The following is a 17,864-nucleotide window of genomic DNA, read 5'->3' as shown; positions in this document are numbered from 1 at the left end:
CAAACCCGGTACGCTTTGATACCAAGTTGTAACGCCCTCAAAAATTAACCCATTATATATATATATATCATTGACATGCATTATTTAAAGAAGACAATTTATTAATTCATTCATCAGAGTATTACTAAATAAAGCATTACATGTAACATTGAATAAAATGCCTTACAGGCTTACATCTTTCCAAGCCAACACTTGGATACAAAAATATGAGTTCTAACTCAATACAAGAAAAGCCCTAGGCTTGAATGTTTACATGTACTAATAAATAAAGACAATTAACTAAAGGTAGTCTTCTTCAAACCAGAAGCCAAACCCTCCCAAGCTAAGTCCTTGGAGGTAGTTTATCACCTGAACCTGAAAATGATGTTCCCATAAAGGGTGAGCCACAGCCCAGTAGAAATATACTAAACCACATATAAGCAATGAATAAAGCAATAGCATTCAACAGATGGTCAACCAAAATAATCAATTACTTCATTTTACAGTCTCTTGACACTATTGCCAAAGATACGTTTTACTTTCCAATTTTATCAATATGGCTCAGAACCTGGCCAAACTTACAACTGTGAATCACATATATCATATTCACATCCTTCCATTAACAACAACAAATGAGACTCAAGCTCATATCAAACACTTCATACTTCCAGATTGATACACATTTTAGTGCTGTATCAATAAAACACTTCTATATAAATAAGCACACATAAAAGTGATGCTAATGGAGTCCATCCCCTATCTCCTCCCAAACAAAATCCGGTTTAGAGGTCCATCCCCTATCTTCCCCTAAACCGTGGAGTACATCCCCTATCTCCTCCCACACACAAAACAATGTATGCAAATGCAATGCTCAATCAATACACGTATTTTCTGTATCAATGCCATAGTCAAAATTAATGATTCAACCAATGTGATTAGTTTCAGTTATTCCTAATCCACATGCAATGTCTACAACAATCATGACTATCCTCCACCGATAGCCCAAAACAGTTATTTCTAAACTGAAAATAACTATGTAAACAATTCAATAGACAAATGATACCCATCACCCAATTACACCATTTAATCAATAAATTCCATGAATTTAACCCTCCTTTCCCAATTCCATGAATTACTTATACAAATTAATTCAATAATACAACTAGGGTTTTTTTCCCAAAATTTACCAAAGTATTCCCAACATGTTAAAATACCAAAACTTAGAACAAAACCTATAGAATGGAGTAGGAAATCCCTACCTCAAAGAAAACAACACAAATGGTGAAGACAAAGATGAGAGCCCAAATACCAAAGTGCTCCAAATCGCCAAATGTCCAGATTAAATGGAAGCCCTCGACTCCCTCAATCTTTTTAATGAAGGATCTAGGGTAGAAACACACCCTAGGTGGATCAAATCTAAGAGAGAAGGTGAGTAGGGAGAGAGAGAAGTCGAACCTAGGGTTTGGGATCAAAAAGAAGATGAAAAGGACTGATCAAAACCCGCTGCTGAAAATATATACTGGACAGGCTCGCTCGAGCGAAGACTTGGTCGCTCGAGCGACCAGACACAGAGAAACTACGCTCGAGCCAAGGAAGCCTTGCTCGAGCCAACAACCCAAAAGCTCGCTCGAGCGAAAGAAAGCTCGATCGAGCGAAGAACTCAAACCCTCAGGTCTGTAACCAGACACACGCTCGAGCGAAGGAACTATAGCTCGAGCGAAGGATGAACTAACTCACTCGAGCGAAGAAAAGCTCGCTCGAGCCAAGAATGCAAGGCTACAGGTTCAAACCAGACGCAACCTCTCGCTCGAGCAACCAAACCCCTGCTCGAGCGAAGAACCAAAAACAACAGCTCGCTCGAGCGACAAACTCCTCGCTCGAGCGAAGATCCAAAATACTGGACAACAACACTTGATTTCTAAACCCAACCAACCTGAAACAAACCTGCCCAACACATCCTATAATTCCAAATGAGAAAATAAGGGACAACAACAACCATTATACAATGACAGAATCTACGGAACCTATGTCCGGACACAATAGTCAAATGGGAAAAGACCGGGGTCGCTATAATTCCAAATCTCAAGGTTGCTAATAGGGGTTCTAATTCTATTATTGTCTTCTCTCGTGAAGGTAACTTTTGCAATATTATTCCAATTTCCCAGGCTAAGTGTTTCTTCATGCTTGAATATGTTAGTGAAATGGTCAATGATATCAGTTTTAAGATTATCAGTGTTGGATATCCAATTACCTCCCTCATCTTTTAGAACATTGATTTTTAATTTCTTGTGTTTGTTAAGGGTGGAAATATGAAAGAATCTAGTGTTTCTATCACCCGAAGTAAGCCACTTCACTCTAGATTTTTGAAACCAAAGCAGTTCTTCTTGAAAAGGGGCTACATTATATTGAGTTATGAGGTCTTTCTCAAGTAAGAAAAGGTTATGGGAATAAGATTGGGCTTGGGATTTTTGAATTCCTTCAATGTGGGTGAGTAAAGTTCTCTTTCTTTTAAAAATGTTCCCAAAGGTTTCTTTATTCCATTAATCACATTAATAAGGTTATGATCCATATTCCACCAAGATTTTTTAACAACATCAATAAAGTTGGGATGACATAGCCAAGCTATTTCAAATCTAAAATGTCTGTTTAGGGGGTTGAGTGGATGCATACCTTGAGAGAAAACAACTAGTGGAGAATGGTCTGAGTAGGTTCTTGGTAAAATCCTCACTGTTCCTTCGGGGAAAAGGGCCCTCCATTTGTCATTGCTCATGGCTCTGTCGAGTCTTTCTATGGTATTTGCTAGCCCTTGTCTATTGTTGGTCCAAGTGAGTCTAGGTCCCACACTCCCTAGATCCATGAGATTGCAATTATTAATTTGTTTTGAAAATTTTGAGATCTATTGTTGTGGTTTGGGGTAAAACTCCATCTTTCATCTTGGCTAACAAAGTCATTAAAATCCCCAGCTACTAACCATGGTTTATCCATGGTACTTGCCGTATCTTTAAGGTTGTCCCATAAGTCTTCTTTGGATGAAGGATTCGAGCTAGCATACATTGCTACACTACAAGAAATTAGTGATTTAGAGACTAATATTTAGAGACCAATTAAATTTGGTCTCTAAAAGTCATCATTTAGGGACAAAAATGAATTTTTTTAAAAAAAGCCATACAAACCCTCCATATTACTTCTATGAGATGGATATATACCGTATTTGACCAGTTGATCCGCGCTTGATTGATATGGTTAAGAACTGGGAACCAATATATTTGGTTACCAATGTGTGTTGACTTTTAGAGACCAAATTTAGGTCGTCTCAATAATAGGCAAATAAAATCTCATCCTCACGCCCTAATTTGTCAAATGCATGCTCTCGATCTGTCCTCTCTTCTCTCTGTCTAGGGCTCTGTCTAAGACTCTAATGGAGATCTAAGATCTTCAGCTTCAATCGATCTCATTTTCATGATGGATCTCATCTTCATGATCGATCTCATACTCCAACGCAGATCTATCCTCTCTCCCTCTTCGTTTCCACACCAGCACCCCTTCTTGCTCAGGTCTCTCTCTCTCTCTCTCTCTCTCTCTCTCTCTCTCTCTGTGTAATGTATATATATATATATATATATAGATGGCAGAATTTTTTTAGTGTGCAGGTGTTTGGATCTGTGAACTGGAAGAGAAGATGAATCGGTGCAGGGAGATTAACGGGGTCTCGATTTTTGCATCTGACTCCATCTTCTTCCGTAAACCTCGATGAATCGGTGTTTGGTTTTATTTGTGTATCTTGAATCCCTCCGTAAACGACCAATTCAGACCTTCGAGATGGCATCTCAAGTATATGATCTAACTTTTTCTGTTTTTTCATTAATATATTGCATTTTCATTAATTTTACTCTCAATTTCTGTATAAAAAAAATAATCTGATCTCGTTGTTTTTATCGAATAAATTCCAGTCATCAAACTAAGATTTTCGACTCTAAAGCAAAGATGGAGCTTCTTGACATCATTCTAACCAAGGTATACACTCCTCCGTGTGTATTTTCGACTCTAAAGCAAATATAATTTCTGTAGTTTGCTTCTTAAATTTAATGTGATTTTCTATTGCTTCAAATTTGCAACTATTCATGATTTCATTAATTTATACATCGCATCAATGCCTTGTGGCTAAACTATTACGTGCAACTTTGCAGCTAGAGACTCATGGCGAACTTTTTGACAAAATTGTAAGGCTTTGATTGCTTCTGATTTAATGCATTGATTCTCATGAAAATCTTGTTCCATACAATTAGTGACCATGTTGGATTTTGTACGGTTTTTTTGAGGCAGTCTAGTAAAGGGAGGTTGAAACAAGATGAAGCAAGGAAGTATTTTCAGCAGCTCATAAATGTGGTGGATTACTGCCACAGCAGAGGTGTCTTTCATAGGGATCTGAAGGTGAGAAAATCACTGACTTTTGGTTTTAATTTCTGCAAATGGAGTCCTCAAAGTTTCAGATTTTGGATTAAGCGCTCTACCTCAGCAATATGTGACAGCTTCCTGTCTAGTACTTCTCATCTGCATCCTACTAGTCGCCCGGGGGGGGGAATTGATCTGCATCCTAGTAGTAAAAATTGTGTCAAAGTTTCAGGGGCAACGCTTCATTTATTTTATCTATACGTACAGTATTGCATTGTTTAAACTCTTGATGATAGTGTGGCGACCATTACACATGTTTAAAACTGAGTTTCTGAACTCTTCATTCAGGGAGATGGGTTACTGCACACAACCTGTGGAAAACCAAATTATGTTGCTCCTGAAGTATGGTATAGTGTTTAATGCAATTTAACATATCTATCTCTTCCTAACCACACTTATTATCCTCATCACTTTGGTTGTTTACTTGTCTAGGTGATTAAGAATAAAGGCTACGATGGAGCTAAAGCAGATCTATGGTCGTGCGGTGTAATAGTTTTTGTACTATTGGCAGGCTTTCTGCCATTTGAAGAGTCCAACGTCATGGACTTATACAAAAAGGTTTTTTTCTTTTTCTTCCAAATACCCTATGCCTTTGGGTTGTTTTGTTGTAATTTGTTATCCTGTCAATGGTTTTTCTTTTATTTTTGCTAAATTCGTGAAGTATTTAGCAAATCTTATTGCATTCTTTTCATGATATCCTCTAAGGAAATTTTAGTTTAGAGTGGAGAAGATAATGAAGAAATTTGTTGGTTTAGGATGAAATGGACATTCTCTTGTGGAGGTGACCAAAGCTGGGATGAGGTTAGCCCGAAGAAGAGAATGACAAAATTTGTCTTATGCATGTTATTTGGGTGAGTGGAATCGTAGGTCTTTTGCTCACCCCAAACAGCATGCATAAGAGATCTGTCTTATGCATGTTAATTAGAAGTTTGAGTTACATATGGTGTAGAAATAAGCATGTAAACCTCAAGGGTTTGGCCTAGTGGGTATAACTTGACGTCTAGGAGTGTGCCCCCTCCAAGTCTCAGATTCAATATCCACTAATAGCAATAAGCTCCATGGGGCCATGTCCATATAGGGCATTGCCTTGGCTTTAAATGGGGCCCTCGCAAGTTGGTGGTGGGATTGGTCTTCTGGAATCATTCGAGGTGCACGTAATTTGACTTATTTGTGCTGTTGCCTCTGTTTTTAGAATTTTAAATAAAAGATTTTATAGAAGTATCCTGAACTTGTCCATAAGGTATCTGGCTATATCCTAGCTGTATCTGTTTTCCTGTTCAGTATATGAAAAACTAATTGGTTGATAGAACCCAAGATGACAATTACTATGCTTTTCTCAATTTGTAAAAAATGCATATTATGTTATTTCATGTTTTTGTTTTAAGCCTTGCGAGCTGTAGTTTAGGAGCTGTGCATTATTGTATTTGCATGATGAAATCGAACTTTTTGGACCAAAGAGATGCGCTTCTTGATAACCATTACATATGTTTTAGGAAATCGTGTGATTTAATGTGTGCATTTTGTGGCTGTTAGAAGTTATAAATTGTTGGGCTATGGATTTCAAGAAGCAAACAACTTAATGACAAAGGAAGCTTCTGAAAAAAAATGAAGACCGTCTTCTCAGTGTTACTATATTGTTTTTGTAATTCTTATTTTATTTGTATTAATATTTTCCGGTGAACAAGGGTCATAATTATTGTCTTTCCTCATGTAACCAGGTTCTATGCTGCAGAAGTTCTTTTGGCACTCGAGTATCTGCACATGTTGGGAGTTGTGTACTGCGACCTTAAACCAGAAAATGTTCTTGTACGTGACGACGTGACGACGGCCACATATTCTTCAATTAATTTTTTTCCCCTTCAATGTGTTTCTATGAGATGTCACTAACCTTCATCTTTGTTATATTGTTTTTGCTGACCACAGGGTTGTAGTCTGCAAACACTGAATGATATTTTCTAAGTGGTTTGTATTAGATAAGCCCGTTGCACTGAATCCGTGCAGAGTTTTGTAGTTCTTATCGATATTGTTTTCTTCTCTCGTGATGACTGCTGGTTAGAGTGCCAACATAAACAGTAACCGAAGATTCTGAAAGAGATTTTACATACTATAATTGAGGTAGCTGTCATCTTGTTTAGTAATATTTCAGTAATTTTGTTCGTTTATGTAATCTTGTTTAGTAATATTTCAGTAATTTTGTTCGTTTAAATTTTTGTAAAATTTTACTTTTTATGTACTCATTGTAGTTTGGGAATAGAATGCTTTGATGTGTGAATGTCAATTTTTTTTTCTTTTTATTTTTATAATTTTATGGTTGGATGATAAATTTAATTTTTGTGAATTTTTAGCTATCAAATTAAATGGTTATAAAATGTTTTTAAACTGACTTTTAGTGACGAAAATATATGGTAGAGAGTCATTTATCCTTTAGCGACCAAAAATAATTGTTGTTAAAAATGTCACTATTTTGTATTTTGTGACCAAAGAGGGACATTTTGTGACGAAGTATTAGCGACGAAGTGTTTTAGTTTTGCAAAATTAAACATTTTGTGGCAGTGTAAAATTGGTCGCCAATTGTCATGTTTAGCGACGTTTTTGAAAATCAGTCGCTAATAACTTTCCTGGACGCACTTTTATTGACGTTTTTGGTGACGAATATAATTTTGTCACAAAAAGTATTTAGAGACTAAAGTAATGGTTTTAGGAACAAAAACAATTGGTCGCTAAAAGTCTTATATGTTGTAGTGCTAAGAGTACCCATTCTTCGTAGTATTTTTTATGTATTGTGGCTTGAATAACTTGGTTACTGATGATTGATGCTAGAACATTAATTTGATCAGTGTCCCAAAGCATCCATATTCCTCCAGCTCTTCTCACTGGGTCCAGGATTGTAGCAGTAGTATATCCTAAGTTATTGAAAAAGTTTCCCGTAGAACTGAAGGGAATTTTTGTTTCCATTAGAATGATAACTCCAGGTTTGTGGTTGCGGATTAAGTAAGAGTAATTTAAGAGTAATTTCAGTAAGTAAAATATGTTATATACTTTTGTCTAAATCAAATGAGTTATTCACAGTATAATATAATATGGATAATCGAAAATGTATATTGTATAATAACAGTAGAAACATATAGAATGAGTATAACTAATCTATTAAGTAAAACTATTTTATTTTCTTGCCTTCACTAACCAGGCATAATAATTGAAGCAAGTGAATTTACATTTCATGAGATAAATAGGACAGAATTTTGTCCTTTAGACATAATTCAAGTAAGATGAGAAAAATGCTCAGGGTCTTTTTTTGTTTTTTTTTTTTTGAAAACTCTTACAATTTCTTTAGATCTCAATATATGTGAGATTTATTTATATATATGTGAAATTCAAACCATCAATTGTTAAGATTCAAAAAGGTTGTGAGGTTTCTATAAAAAGGAAGTCCCAATCATTATTGGAAAGATAAATACCAAAGAATTTTGTACTTATTGCCTACATTTATTTTATACTAGTAGTTGCATTCAAATAAATATAAATAAAATAAAATATTTATTATATATTGTGTGCTAATTAAGTGGTAATAGTCTTATTTATTTGACATAAGTCAAATGTTCAAATCTCCTCCTCTCATCTATCTAATTTTTTTTTTATTTCAAATAAAAAAGTTAGACACGTGGCAGCATAAGAAACAAAGGTTTCAAGACACCATAAGAGATGTTCACTTTATAATAGTACTAGCGGTTGGTACACGCGATGCGTGTATAATTTAAATAAATAAAAATAAAATAAAACATTTATCATATATTGTGTGCTAGTTAAGTGGTAAGAGTCTTATTCATTTGATATATAAGTCTAAGGTTCAAATCCCTTCCCCTCATCTATCTAATTTTTTTAAAAAAATTTTAAACAAAAAAGTAGACACATGGCAACATAAGAAACAAAAGTTTCAAGACACCATAAAGGGTGTTCACTTTATAATAGGGGTGTTTGTTTCAGCTTTTCAGAGCCAACTTATGGCTTTTAGCTTTAAAAAAGTTATTTTGGACTGTTTGGTTAAACTTATTTCAAACAGCTTTTGATTCTAACAGCTTATTTTAACTCAAAAAAACTGATTCTGAGAAGCTGCTCACCCCTTGCTTCTGATTATCAGCTTCTGCTGTGGACATGTTAATTTATGGTTATACTCTTAAATTTTTTTATTTTTTATTTTTTTAAAAATAGAAAAAGACTCAAATGGATTATAAATTATTATTATTATTTTTTATGAGAAATGTAGACAAATAAAAAATAAAAATTAATTGAAAAAACTATTTCACAGCTTATTTAACAAACACTACTCAGCAACTTAAATCTATAATCTAACAGCTACACCAAACAGATTAATAACTTCTGATTAAAGTCATAATCTATAATCTGTTAAGCTATAATCTATAAGTTATTTTAACAGCTACACCAAAAGGGGCCAATAGTATAGATAGATAGATAGATAGAGATAGATATAATTTTTAAAAAAAAAAAATAAATAAACACGTGGTAACATAAGAAACAAAAGTTTCAAAACACCATAACATTTTATAATAATATATAGATAGATGACAAACATGTACCTGTAGCACTCACACCAGTCGCTTTTCATGCTGACTCAGATGAACAGCAAAGCATTTTGTCCTTAAATGGAAAGATTCCAACTTGAACACGCACAGACCTGCCATTTTCTACACTGATCAGTGATATACAGACAAAACATCTCACCTTGCTTTGTTCCTATTTTTTAAAAGTAATTTTTAAAAACTTTTATACTCTTATTTTTCATATTTTTTTATTTTTATTAAATATTTTTAATATTTTATGTAAATTTTTTTACTTTTTAGACACACCTAACATAAATACACCTAAAAAGTAAAAAATTATAAAAAAAAAATTTAAAAAATTTACTAAATACCAAAAATATAAAAAAAAAATACAAGAATTTAGTACATTTTTTATATTTTTATGTATTTCTTAATTTTTTAAAATATTTTTTCATAATTTTTTTACTTTTTAGACACATCTAAATAAGGTGCATCTAAAAAAGTAAAAAAAATATTTAAAATTTTAAAAACATTCACTAAAAACAAAAAAACACGAAAATTAAAAAATTCAATTTTTAAAAAACTTTATCTAGAAAACTCAAACCAAATACAGTGATTAATATATTGAGAAAAACGGATAGAGTGCTCTAGAGGAATCTAGAGAGTTTTAATGGTGTGTGTGTTCAATAGTAATGTGGTGTGTCTTTTATTTTATTTTTTTTGTTTCATTATCAAGTTATTAGAGTTTTGTTTAGAGTTTTAAAATTAAGAGTTTTGTTTAGAGTTTTAAAATTAAGAAATGTATCATTTATGATATATTAAATTAAAGTATTTTGTGTTAAAGTTATAGATTTTATAAAAATATTTTAGAGCTATAAAATATGAGTTCTAAAGGAATTCTAGGGGTGGGTCCCACTATTCTATGAATAATGTTTGGAAAAATGCTTCCTACCCCCAGCTGGGGGTGACACCCAGTGAGGTGTCAGCTGGGGGTTGGTCCAGAAAAAACAGTTTTTCTTTTTTTTTTTTTTTTTTTTGATTTCCGACCAGTGGGGGCGCGCCACGTCACTGGGGGCGCCACCCCCACTGGGTGTATGAAGCATTGTTGTAATGTTTGAGAGTTTTAATTTGAAAGTTTTAATACAGTTCTAATGATGTGAAGAGTGGTCATGTGAAGGTGGGGCTTCCACTCCTCTCTCTATCTCTCTCTACTCTCTTTCTCTTTCACCCCACTAAGGTTCCATTTAGAGTTCTAATATTAGAGATATGTATTATTACTGTAAAATTATACAGCACATTATATTAGGTTTTGTTAATTTTTCAGTTATTATGGATCAATGGTCTGTTTTATATATTTGTCATGGTTTTCCTATCCATTTATAAAAAAAAAAAAAAAAAAAGATTTATAATAAAATTATTAAAATTTACAACTTTTACAATTATTTTTAAATTTAAAGTAAAGACACATAGAATTGTCTCTTTCACAATTCATTATATAATTTTAAAATACACCCACCAAAAAAAAAAAAAACCTTTCTTGTAGGTCTTTTTTTTTTTTTTTTTTTTTTTTTTTTAAGGGACGTGATAATATAATATTATGAAAACAGATTAAGGTTGTCTCTCCTTCATTATAATGGATTAAATTCGCAGTCAACATAGAGGGCTAGTTAATAATAAAATCATATAGTAATGTAAATAGACCACAATCACATTCTCAACCCACCCATCCTCTTCCTTTCTCTCAATTACAATATATGTAATGTAAATATATATTCCATAACTGCACTGACACCCTGGTCTTTTGTTGCACCAGTGCCTTTAATCACCTGCCCTATTTCTGCAAACAACAATGATTCATCCCATTAAAAATATCACCACTAATAGCACTAATACATTAAAAAAGTAAAAAAAAAAAAATACAACTCCAAGACCAAAACATCACATCATTAATGGCAGGACCCACTGCCACCTAATTAGTGGGAGCACTAATTAGTGCTCCCAAGCATTTTTCTTCTGCAAAAGCAATAATAGCTCTCCATTGCACAGTAAATCCTTGGTGGGTGTTGGCTTTTTGGCTTTCGAAGGTTACTTTTGTAATTATGAGCGTGCCAGCAAGGATCAATCAGTCCTTACAGAATTGAAATTGCCAAACAATTATTCAGACGATTGTGTTATGGTTCTTTCGGCCTCAATAAAGAGGACTTTTACTGATGGCTTACTGGTAATTTGACTTCAGAGAACTTGAGCATAAGAACAGTTAAATAAACTGAAGCATTTCATTAGTATGAAAAACTTACAATGATCTTAGTTCCGTAGAGAATTACAGCGGCAATATACTCGAAAACTACTCCTACAAATGAAGTGCAGCGCAGGAACTTAAAGTACAGAAATATAAAGGACAAGAAATAACACTGGAATATGTAAAGTAATTCTTTAGATCTTTCTTCGTCCCTTTCTCTGAAGTCCTTCCTGCTATTTATACTCTCCAAAGATAACCATCGAATTGTACTTCAAACCGTCGAACTGCTCCTCCGTAATCGCTGATCATGCTACCTTATAAGTAGTTCCACTACGCCTTCACTTGCAGTTAGGCTTCCCCCTTATATTTGAATTTGAATGTGAGCAACCGTTGAAGCCACGTCACCGTACATCTCTTTGTTGATCCGCTACTACTCAGATCTTATAACAACCAATATTAACTGCCACGTGTATGATCAGGATCGAAGACCTGCCTGGTCTCCCCGTATTACCCTTACTTTGCCACGCGTCGAATTGTCATTGGCTAGTACAAAATGTGTAGCCAACATTACCCCCCGCACTAATATACCCAAGACTTGGTGATATTAGTGGATCAGGGTCCCTTTTCCCACGTCTTAGAACGTGCATGGGTTTTGCATCTTCCCAGAAATGCAACTGTCACTCACCATCTGTATTAATATTCTCGTCTTAATCCTTTAAGTACTTTCACTATCTTATTATTCCAACAGACTGATACATTTCAATGGCCAAATTAATTTTTTCCTCCAGTGATGAAGCATACGAAGAGTCATATGTCGATGCTATTTCTCATCGAAAGCATGCATTTATTGGCCACCTTTACCCACCTTTCTATATTCAGGTCATGGACGCCTTTGCAAATTGCCGACCTTTGGATTACGAACACATTGCTCTTAATCCTTCGATTCAGAAGGCTACAAACGTAGACATAAGAATTTTCCCCTCTGACCTACCTTTACAGTTCGAACAATCTGCTCTCAAACCTTTGATTCGAAAATTTGCAAATATGGATTTGAGCAACTCTTCTTCACAAATTTCTGTATGGGATAAAGCTGCAACTTCTTCCTCTTCTGGGGGTTCTGACTGGACAAGCTGGTCAGTACCTGAGACTTATGATTTGAAGGAGCGAATCAACCACCATTTTGTTGAGTTCACTGACCCTTTAGAGTTTCCTTCCTATACTCGAAGTTCAGTTGTTTATCCTTATGTGCCCATTGACCATCGGCGTAGTCTGGAGGAGAATATTCTTGTAGCATGGTATACATCTTCCATGCCTACAAAGATAGTGCACACTGCCCCTCGCCCAGAAGAAGCACAAGGGTATAACCCATCATTCTTAGCCCAGAAGGCGAAGATCTGTTCTTCTGACTGGCTTGATTATATTAATGCCATTGTTCCTTCTGCTCCCGTATCATCCCCAAAAACAGAAGCGTCCACACCTTCTTCTTTGTCTCCCAAAATTGAAGTATGCATACCTTCTCCCCCACCAATTCTTTCCTGGACAGAGAAACTGAAGATTGCCTTATCTATGGAGAATGTCTTTCCTCCTTATAAACCTCTATCTCCTCCTACCCCAGCTGAGTGGAAACAAGCTCAGCTTCTGCTTGCAGCCTTCTCTCACTTGCCTTTTAATGTACTCGAGGACGAAGTCCCTCTCAAGAACCTTCGATGGGCTTGTGATATTCTGACTAGGGGCCATGTCCTTAATCCCATTGCTCAGGCAGAACTCCATATGTTTCTGGACCAACTTCCATTGCTTCTTTACTGGCATCGAAATTCTGTGGCTACTACACAATCTTTAGACCAACTTTCGTCTCTTCGAATTCATGCTCAATACGAAGCAGAGAACTTTATTGAAGAATTCAATGATTTCAAGAATAAAGATTCTGCGTATTGGGATGACTTAGACATTGATGAATTGGAACAAGGATTAAGAGAGGTGGCTTTCGAAATAAAGGCTGAAGAGCTCTACTACGAAGTGAGAGCACATCAACTTATGCAGCCAATGCTAGAAAATTTAGAAGATAGAATAAGGAAAGAACAAAAGTTCATTGATCATTGTTGGACTAAATTTCATGATCTTGTTATTTATTCCATTCCTTATTTTTATGAGCTCGAGTTCATACCGAGATAGGGTCAGCTGATGTAATCGCTCTGATCTTAATATAAACAAAATTCTTCTTCATTTGTCTTTGTTTGACCCTGTCTTCACTTGTATTTTTACTTGTGTTTTAAAAGTCAACTCAGAGCTTCGAACTTCGAACAATTTCATCCTTTGAATCTGGACTTAATTGTTTTAAATAAAACACTAAATGAGCCAATTGTAAACCTTTCCAATTTGTGGAATAAAGTTTTGGCTGATTTTCAATTGGAAACAGTGCTTCGAATCTAGCAATCTTATACTTAAAGCCTGTTTTGACCATAGTCAACATCTAGTCATTGTCATTATTGCTTTTGATGTTTCGAACACCAAATCCCATTCTTAAAGAATCTCAAGTTTTGCTTCGAAGGACATTACCTTTGTTAAAAACTCTAAAAACAGGTCTTTAAGCTCTTTTAAGTGAAATAAATACTCGAGTATTTTTATATTTTGGGTATGGCAACCCACTTCGAAGCTGGCTTCTCTGTTTCGAAGCCGTTTGACTTGGCTTCGAAGCAAAATATCTTACTTCGAAGCTAGCCTTAACAACTGGGCTTTGTTTTTCCCTCCAAAAGCATCAATGTTGAAGGAAGCTTTTGTATTTGTACTTTTAATACTTAACAGCTCATGTAATATATTTTCAAATACGAGGGCTTTAAAAACCCTTTTGTTTTGTGTTCTGAAATCACCTGCTCTTCTAATTGCACAAACCCCTCTTATTACCGATCGTCGGCTTCTCTCAACTTCCTTTCCCGAAGAAAAGCATACCGTCAATGGCTTCTCCTTCAGTATCAGTCGTAGAGCGTATGAGCCCATCTGTGGCCCTAAAGAGGATTATTGATGCAGAATGCGAAAAGTACAAGGCTAGGGAGAAGAGCGCTATTGATGGACGCATCTTTGTCCCTCGTCGCCATGTGCAGTCAGACTATGTGCTTGGGCCCATATTCAAAGAGGTCCTCACTGAACTCCCAGCCCTGTATCCCTGACTGGAAAACCAATGTCTTCTCTATGAAGGTGGTCTTGACTGGAGGAACTGGAGGATAAATCGCCCCCACCGATGCTGGCCCACGGTGAGACCAGAGTGATAAGAATGGTATGATCGGGTTATTCCTGCTAGGACCCTGGACCTTCAAGAACTCAGCCTTCTCGATGCTCTCAGACTATCTAGGGTAACTATTTCAGAGGACCCTTTCCTTGTTCCTACTGCCCTATGTTTTTGGAATCCTGTCTTTAACTTTTTCCAATTTAGATGTGGGATGATGGCCCCTACTGTTCTTGATATTTGCCATTTACTGGGACTATTTCCCATTGGCACCCCTTTTGGACCAGATTATCCTGATTTAGCAGTCCCTTTCTCTCTCCCCTCCCTTAACTCATCTTATAGTGATTTCACTAGGGCTGAGAATAAAAGAGAGGGCCCTGTGACTGATAGGGAATTCTTTTCTTTCTTATTGTATTGGCTTTGCAAATTCCTTTTTTGCACTTCCTCTCAGAGAATTATGCTTGAATTTGCCCCTCTTGCCAAAGCCTTTGTCTTACAGAAAAAGGTGGCCTTAGCCCTACATGTTCTAGGGCACGTATATAGAGTCTGCTTCCTTTTTTGTGAGAAACCCTTAGATGCTAATCAAGGGGGGCCATTCTGGATCCTTCAGTTTTGGCTTTTCGCCTATTTTACTGAATTACAATCCAAATGCCTTAAATTTTCCGAGCCAAACCCTCTTACTCATGGCATAAGGATGGCCAATGCTTCACTTTACCCTTCTACCTTTGCTTTTTACTTCTCTTTCTTTCACCAGCTTCCAGTCTCCCTTCCTACTTACCGCTTTCGTCCCTTCGAACCTTCCATTGGTCCATCTTGGTTGAGGAATTTTCTAAGTGACCAGTCTTGTACTTCACTTGTTCACAAGGATATATGGGCTTCCATTCTGATTCCCAGAGAGTTATTTATCGGGACTTTGAAACCGAAGGCCTACAAATGCATTGCTGAACCTTACTGTCCAGCTCAGTTTGCTAGACAATTTGGCCTCTCACAAGGGGCCCCAATACCTCTCTGTAGCAACACAAATCTCAGCCTCACCAGAAGGGATTTGAAAGTTCGGAAATCCAGGCTAGAAGAGGCAACTTTGAAATTTGTAGATGACTTAGCCAACTTTGAGTACACCCCTTTCGTTCCTCAAGGTACCATGTTGAAGAGGTACCAAAACTGGTGGGTGACTAACATGGAGATTTATTTGGCCATTTCATCTTTAAGCCTACTAACGGTGTTAGATGTGACCAAGCCCAAAGAAACTGGGGTTGTCACTTCTTCCACTATTTCAGATATAGCACATGCTGCTCCTGCTGCTTCAATTTCTCCCAGAGTCACTCGGGCTGCCTCGAAGAAAGGTATACCCTTGTCTTTTCTCCTTTTGTCTTTCATAATGCATTTTGCCTTATCTTTAATTCTTCTTTTGTGGAGGTGGTCAATCACAAAAGAAAAGGAGGCTCTTTGAACTCGAGAAGGGAACATCCAATATTCAAGGGGAAGAAAAGGAAGAATCAGATGAAGAGGAAGAGTTATTTTTGAAGAGGAAGAGTTATTTTTGAAAAGCAAGAAGAAGGCGATCATCTTTTCATCCGACTCGATTAGGGATGAAGTAACTGCCAGAGAGTCAGAAGATGAATTCATCTCCTTGGAATCCAGATCGCAGCTTGAAGAGCTTGAGGGAAAAGTTGAGAAAGAAATTGAGAAAGAGCAGACCCTGTCAATACAGAGGAAAAGGAAAAGAAAGGTGACTGTCTCTCCTTTCGATATGGTCGAAGACTCTGATTCTGAGACAATCGCCAAAGCCATAGAGAAAAGAAAAAAGATATCTGCTTCCACTCCTGTCTCAGTCGAAGATACCATCCATGAAGCAGCCGTCAAGACAATAGAGCAAGAACATCCTAAAGCCATGATTGTCTTTGAAAGAGCTGAGAAGAGACGGCAGCAACAATTTCTGAGAGATGAATCTGCCACTGCTGACATACTACAAAGGGAAACTGTAAGAATGCAACAGACTGCCAGAGATTACACCCTTCGTAGTTCCCCCATTATCGCCGATACTTCTAGAGCAGGTAATTTTATGCTTCTGCGATTTTTCCTCTGTTAGCCTTTGGTATCGAGGTTTAACATTGCCTTACATTTCTTCCTCTTGCAGCGGCAATTTCTGAGTTCATCTTTCCGATGAGACCTCTCTCAATTTCACTCGAGGTAGATCAGATGCAGGATGTAAGGACTATTCAGACCATACTTCCATTTTTAGGGTCTACATTTTCTACACTTTTCCTAAGGCCAAGCATTCCTGCACCTTTTCCTCTTGGTTTGACTCCCTATCTTTCTTACTTGACTCTTGACTTTCCTCAATTTACTTCTTTACCGAGTCTTGCTCCTCTTTCTCCTTCCAAGGAGATTCCAAGTGCTACCTTGTCTTTGATGGGTGCTGACAGCTCTCCAATTCGTGACCTACCACCTTTACCTAGCTCCAGCCCTCCTTCTCTTGATTCATTGGTGACTAGGACCATGGAGACCATTAAAGATGCTCCACCCATTTCTCCTATCGCTATGCAATCTTCTGTGTCTCCCATGGCAACTCTCTCTGCACCCCTCATGTCTACTGATGAGATTGATATTTTTGAAGCAAGATTAGCTAGTCTTTTTGACATCACTTCTACTTCTCCGACATTCGATGAGGAGGCTGAGCCATTAGTTTTAGTTGATTCTTTGCTGGAAATTTTTGAGAGCTCTCCTTCCTCCAGCAGCCAACCTTCTGTGCCTTCGATAGACTTGGACACCTGTCTAGACCTGCTAATTTCTTTTTCGAGGATTCCCTTCGAGGCTTTACAAAGACCTATAATTAAAAACGGGTTTCTTCAATGCTGCAAACTTGCTGAGCAGTCTGGTATGGATGTCTCTAACCACCTATCCCAGGCAGCAGCTACCATCGATTTTTACATCAGCATTTGTCATGCTGCCAAGGCCGCAAATGAGAAATTGGTTAGAGATCAAAGTTTTGTTTCTCAAGTGCATACTGAAGTATCGACGCTTAAGGAACAACACTCCTCTGCCTCTCACTTCCGAACTCAACTGCTGGAGAGGAAAACTCAACTCGAAGAGGAGCTTTCTGCAGTGAATCAAGCCCTACTCCGAACTGACCTCAAACTGCAAATCACCAATCAAGGACTGGCTGATCAAAAGAAAGATATGGCTGCGGCTATTCAACTGTTTTCTTCGTTTACCAATAGGAAATCTGTTATACAAAAACAGCTAAAACATTGTAATGATTTTTGGGCCAACTTGTGGCACAATGTACTTGACTCTTTATAAAACATTTCCTTGTTTACTATTTTATGTTCTTGTACTCAGTGTTTATTTTATTCCCTGTGTTTCCCAAATAGTTAGAAAATAAGGTTTTAAATATCTGCCATTAATCTTTTTG

At 36.5% G+C, this 17,864-nt stretch overlaps 1 long non-coding RNA gene across 1 annotated transcript; it reads left to right on the top strand.

Moving 5' to 3' along the window:
• The first annotated feature begins 3,630 nt into the window (after nucleotides 1-3,630).
• On the top strand, nucleotides 3,631-6,238 carry LOC114277193 (uncharacterized). The gene is made up of 3 exons (XR_014347994.1): nucleotides 3,631-3,810; nucleotides 3,930-3,993; nucleotides 6,164-6,238. It is a non-coding gene; the product is annotated as an uncharacterized LOC114277193 (long non-coding RNA).
• Nucleotides 6,239-17,864: the final 11,626 nt, after the last annotated feature.

The sequence above is a fragment of the Camellia sinensis genome, chromosome 13, assembly GCF_055761805.1.
Source record: "Camellia sinensis isolate YWXY chromosome 13, ASM5576180v1, whole genome shotgun sequence".
Taxonomy (NCBI): Eukaryota; Viridiplantae; Streptophyta; class Magnoliopsida; order Ericales; family Theaceae; genus Camellia; species Camellia sinensis.
Note: the sequence above shows the minus strand (reverse complement) of the source record. Positions and strands in the feature narration are given on the sequence as shown.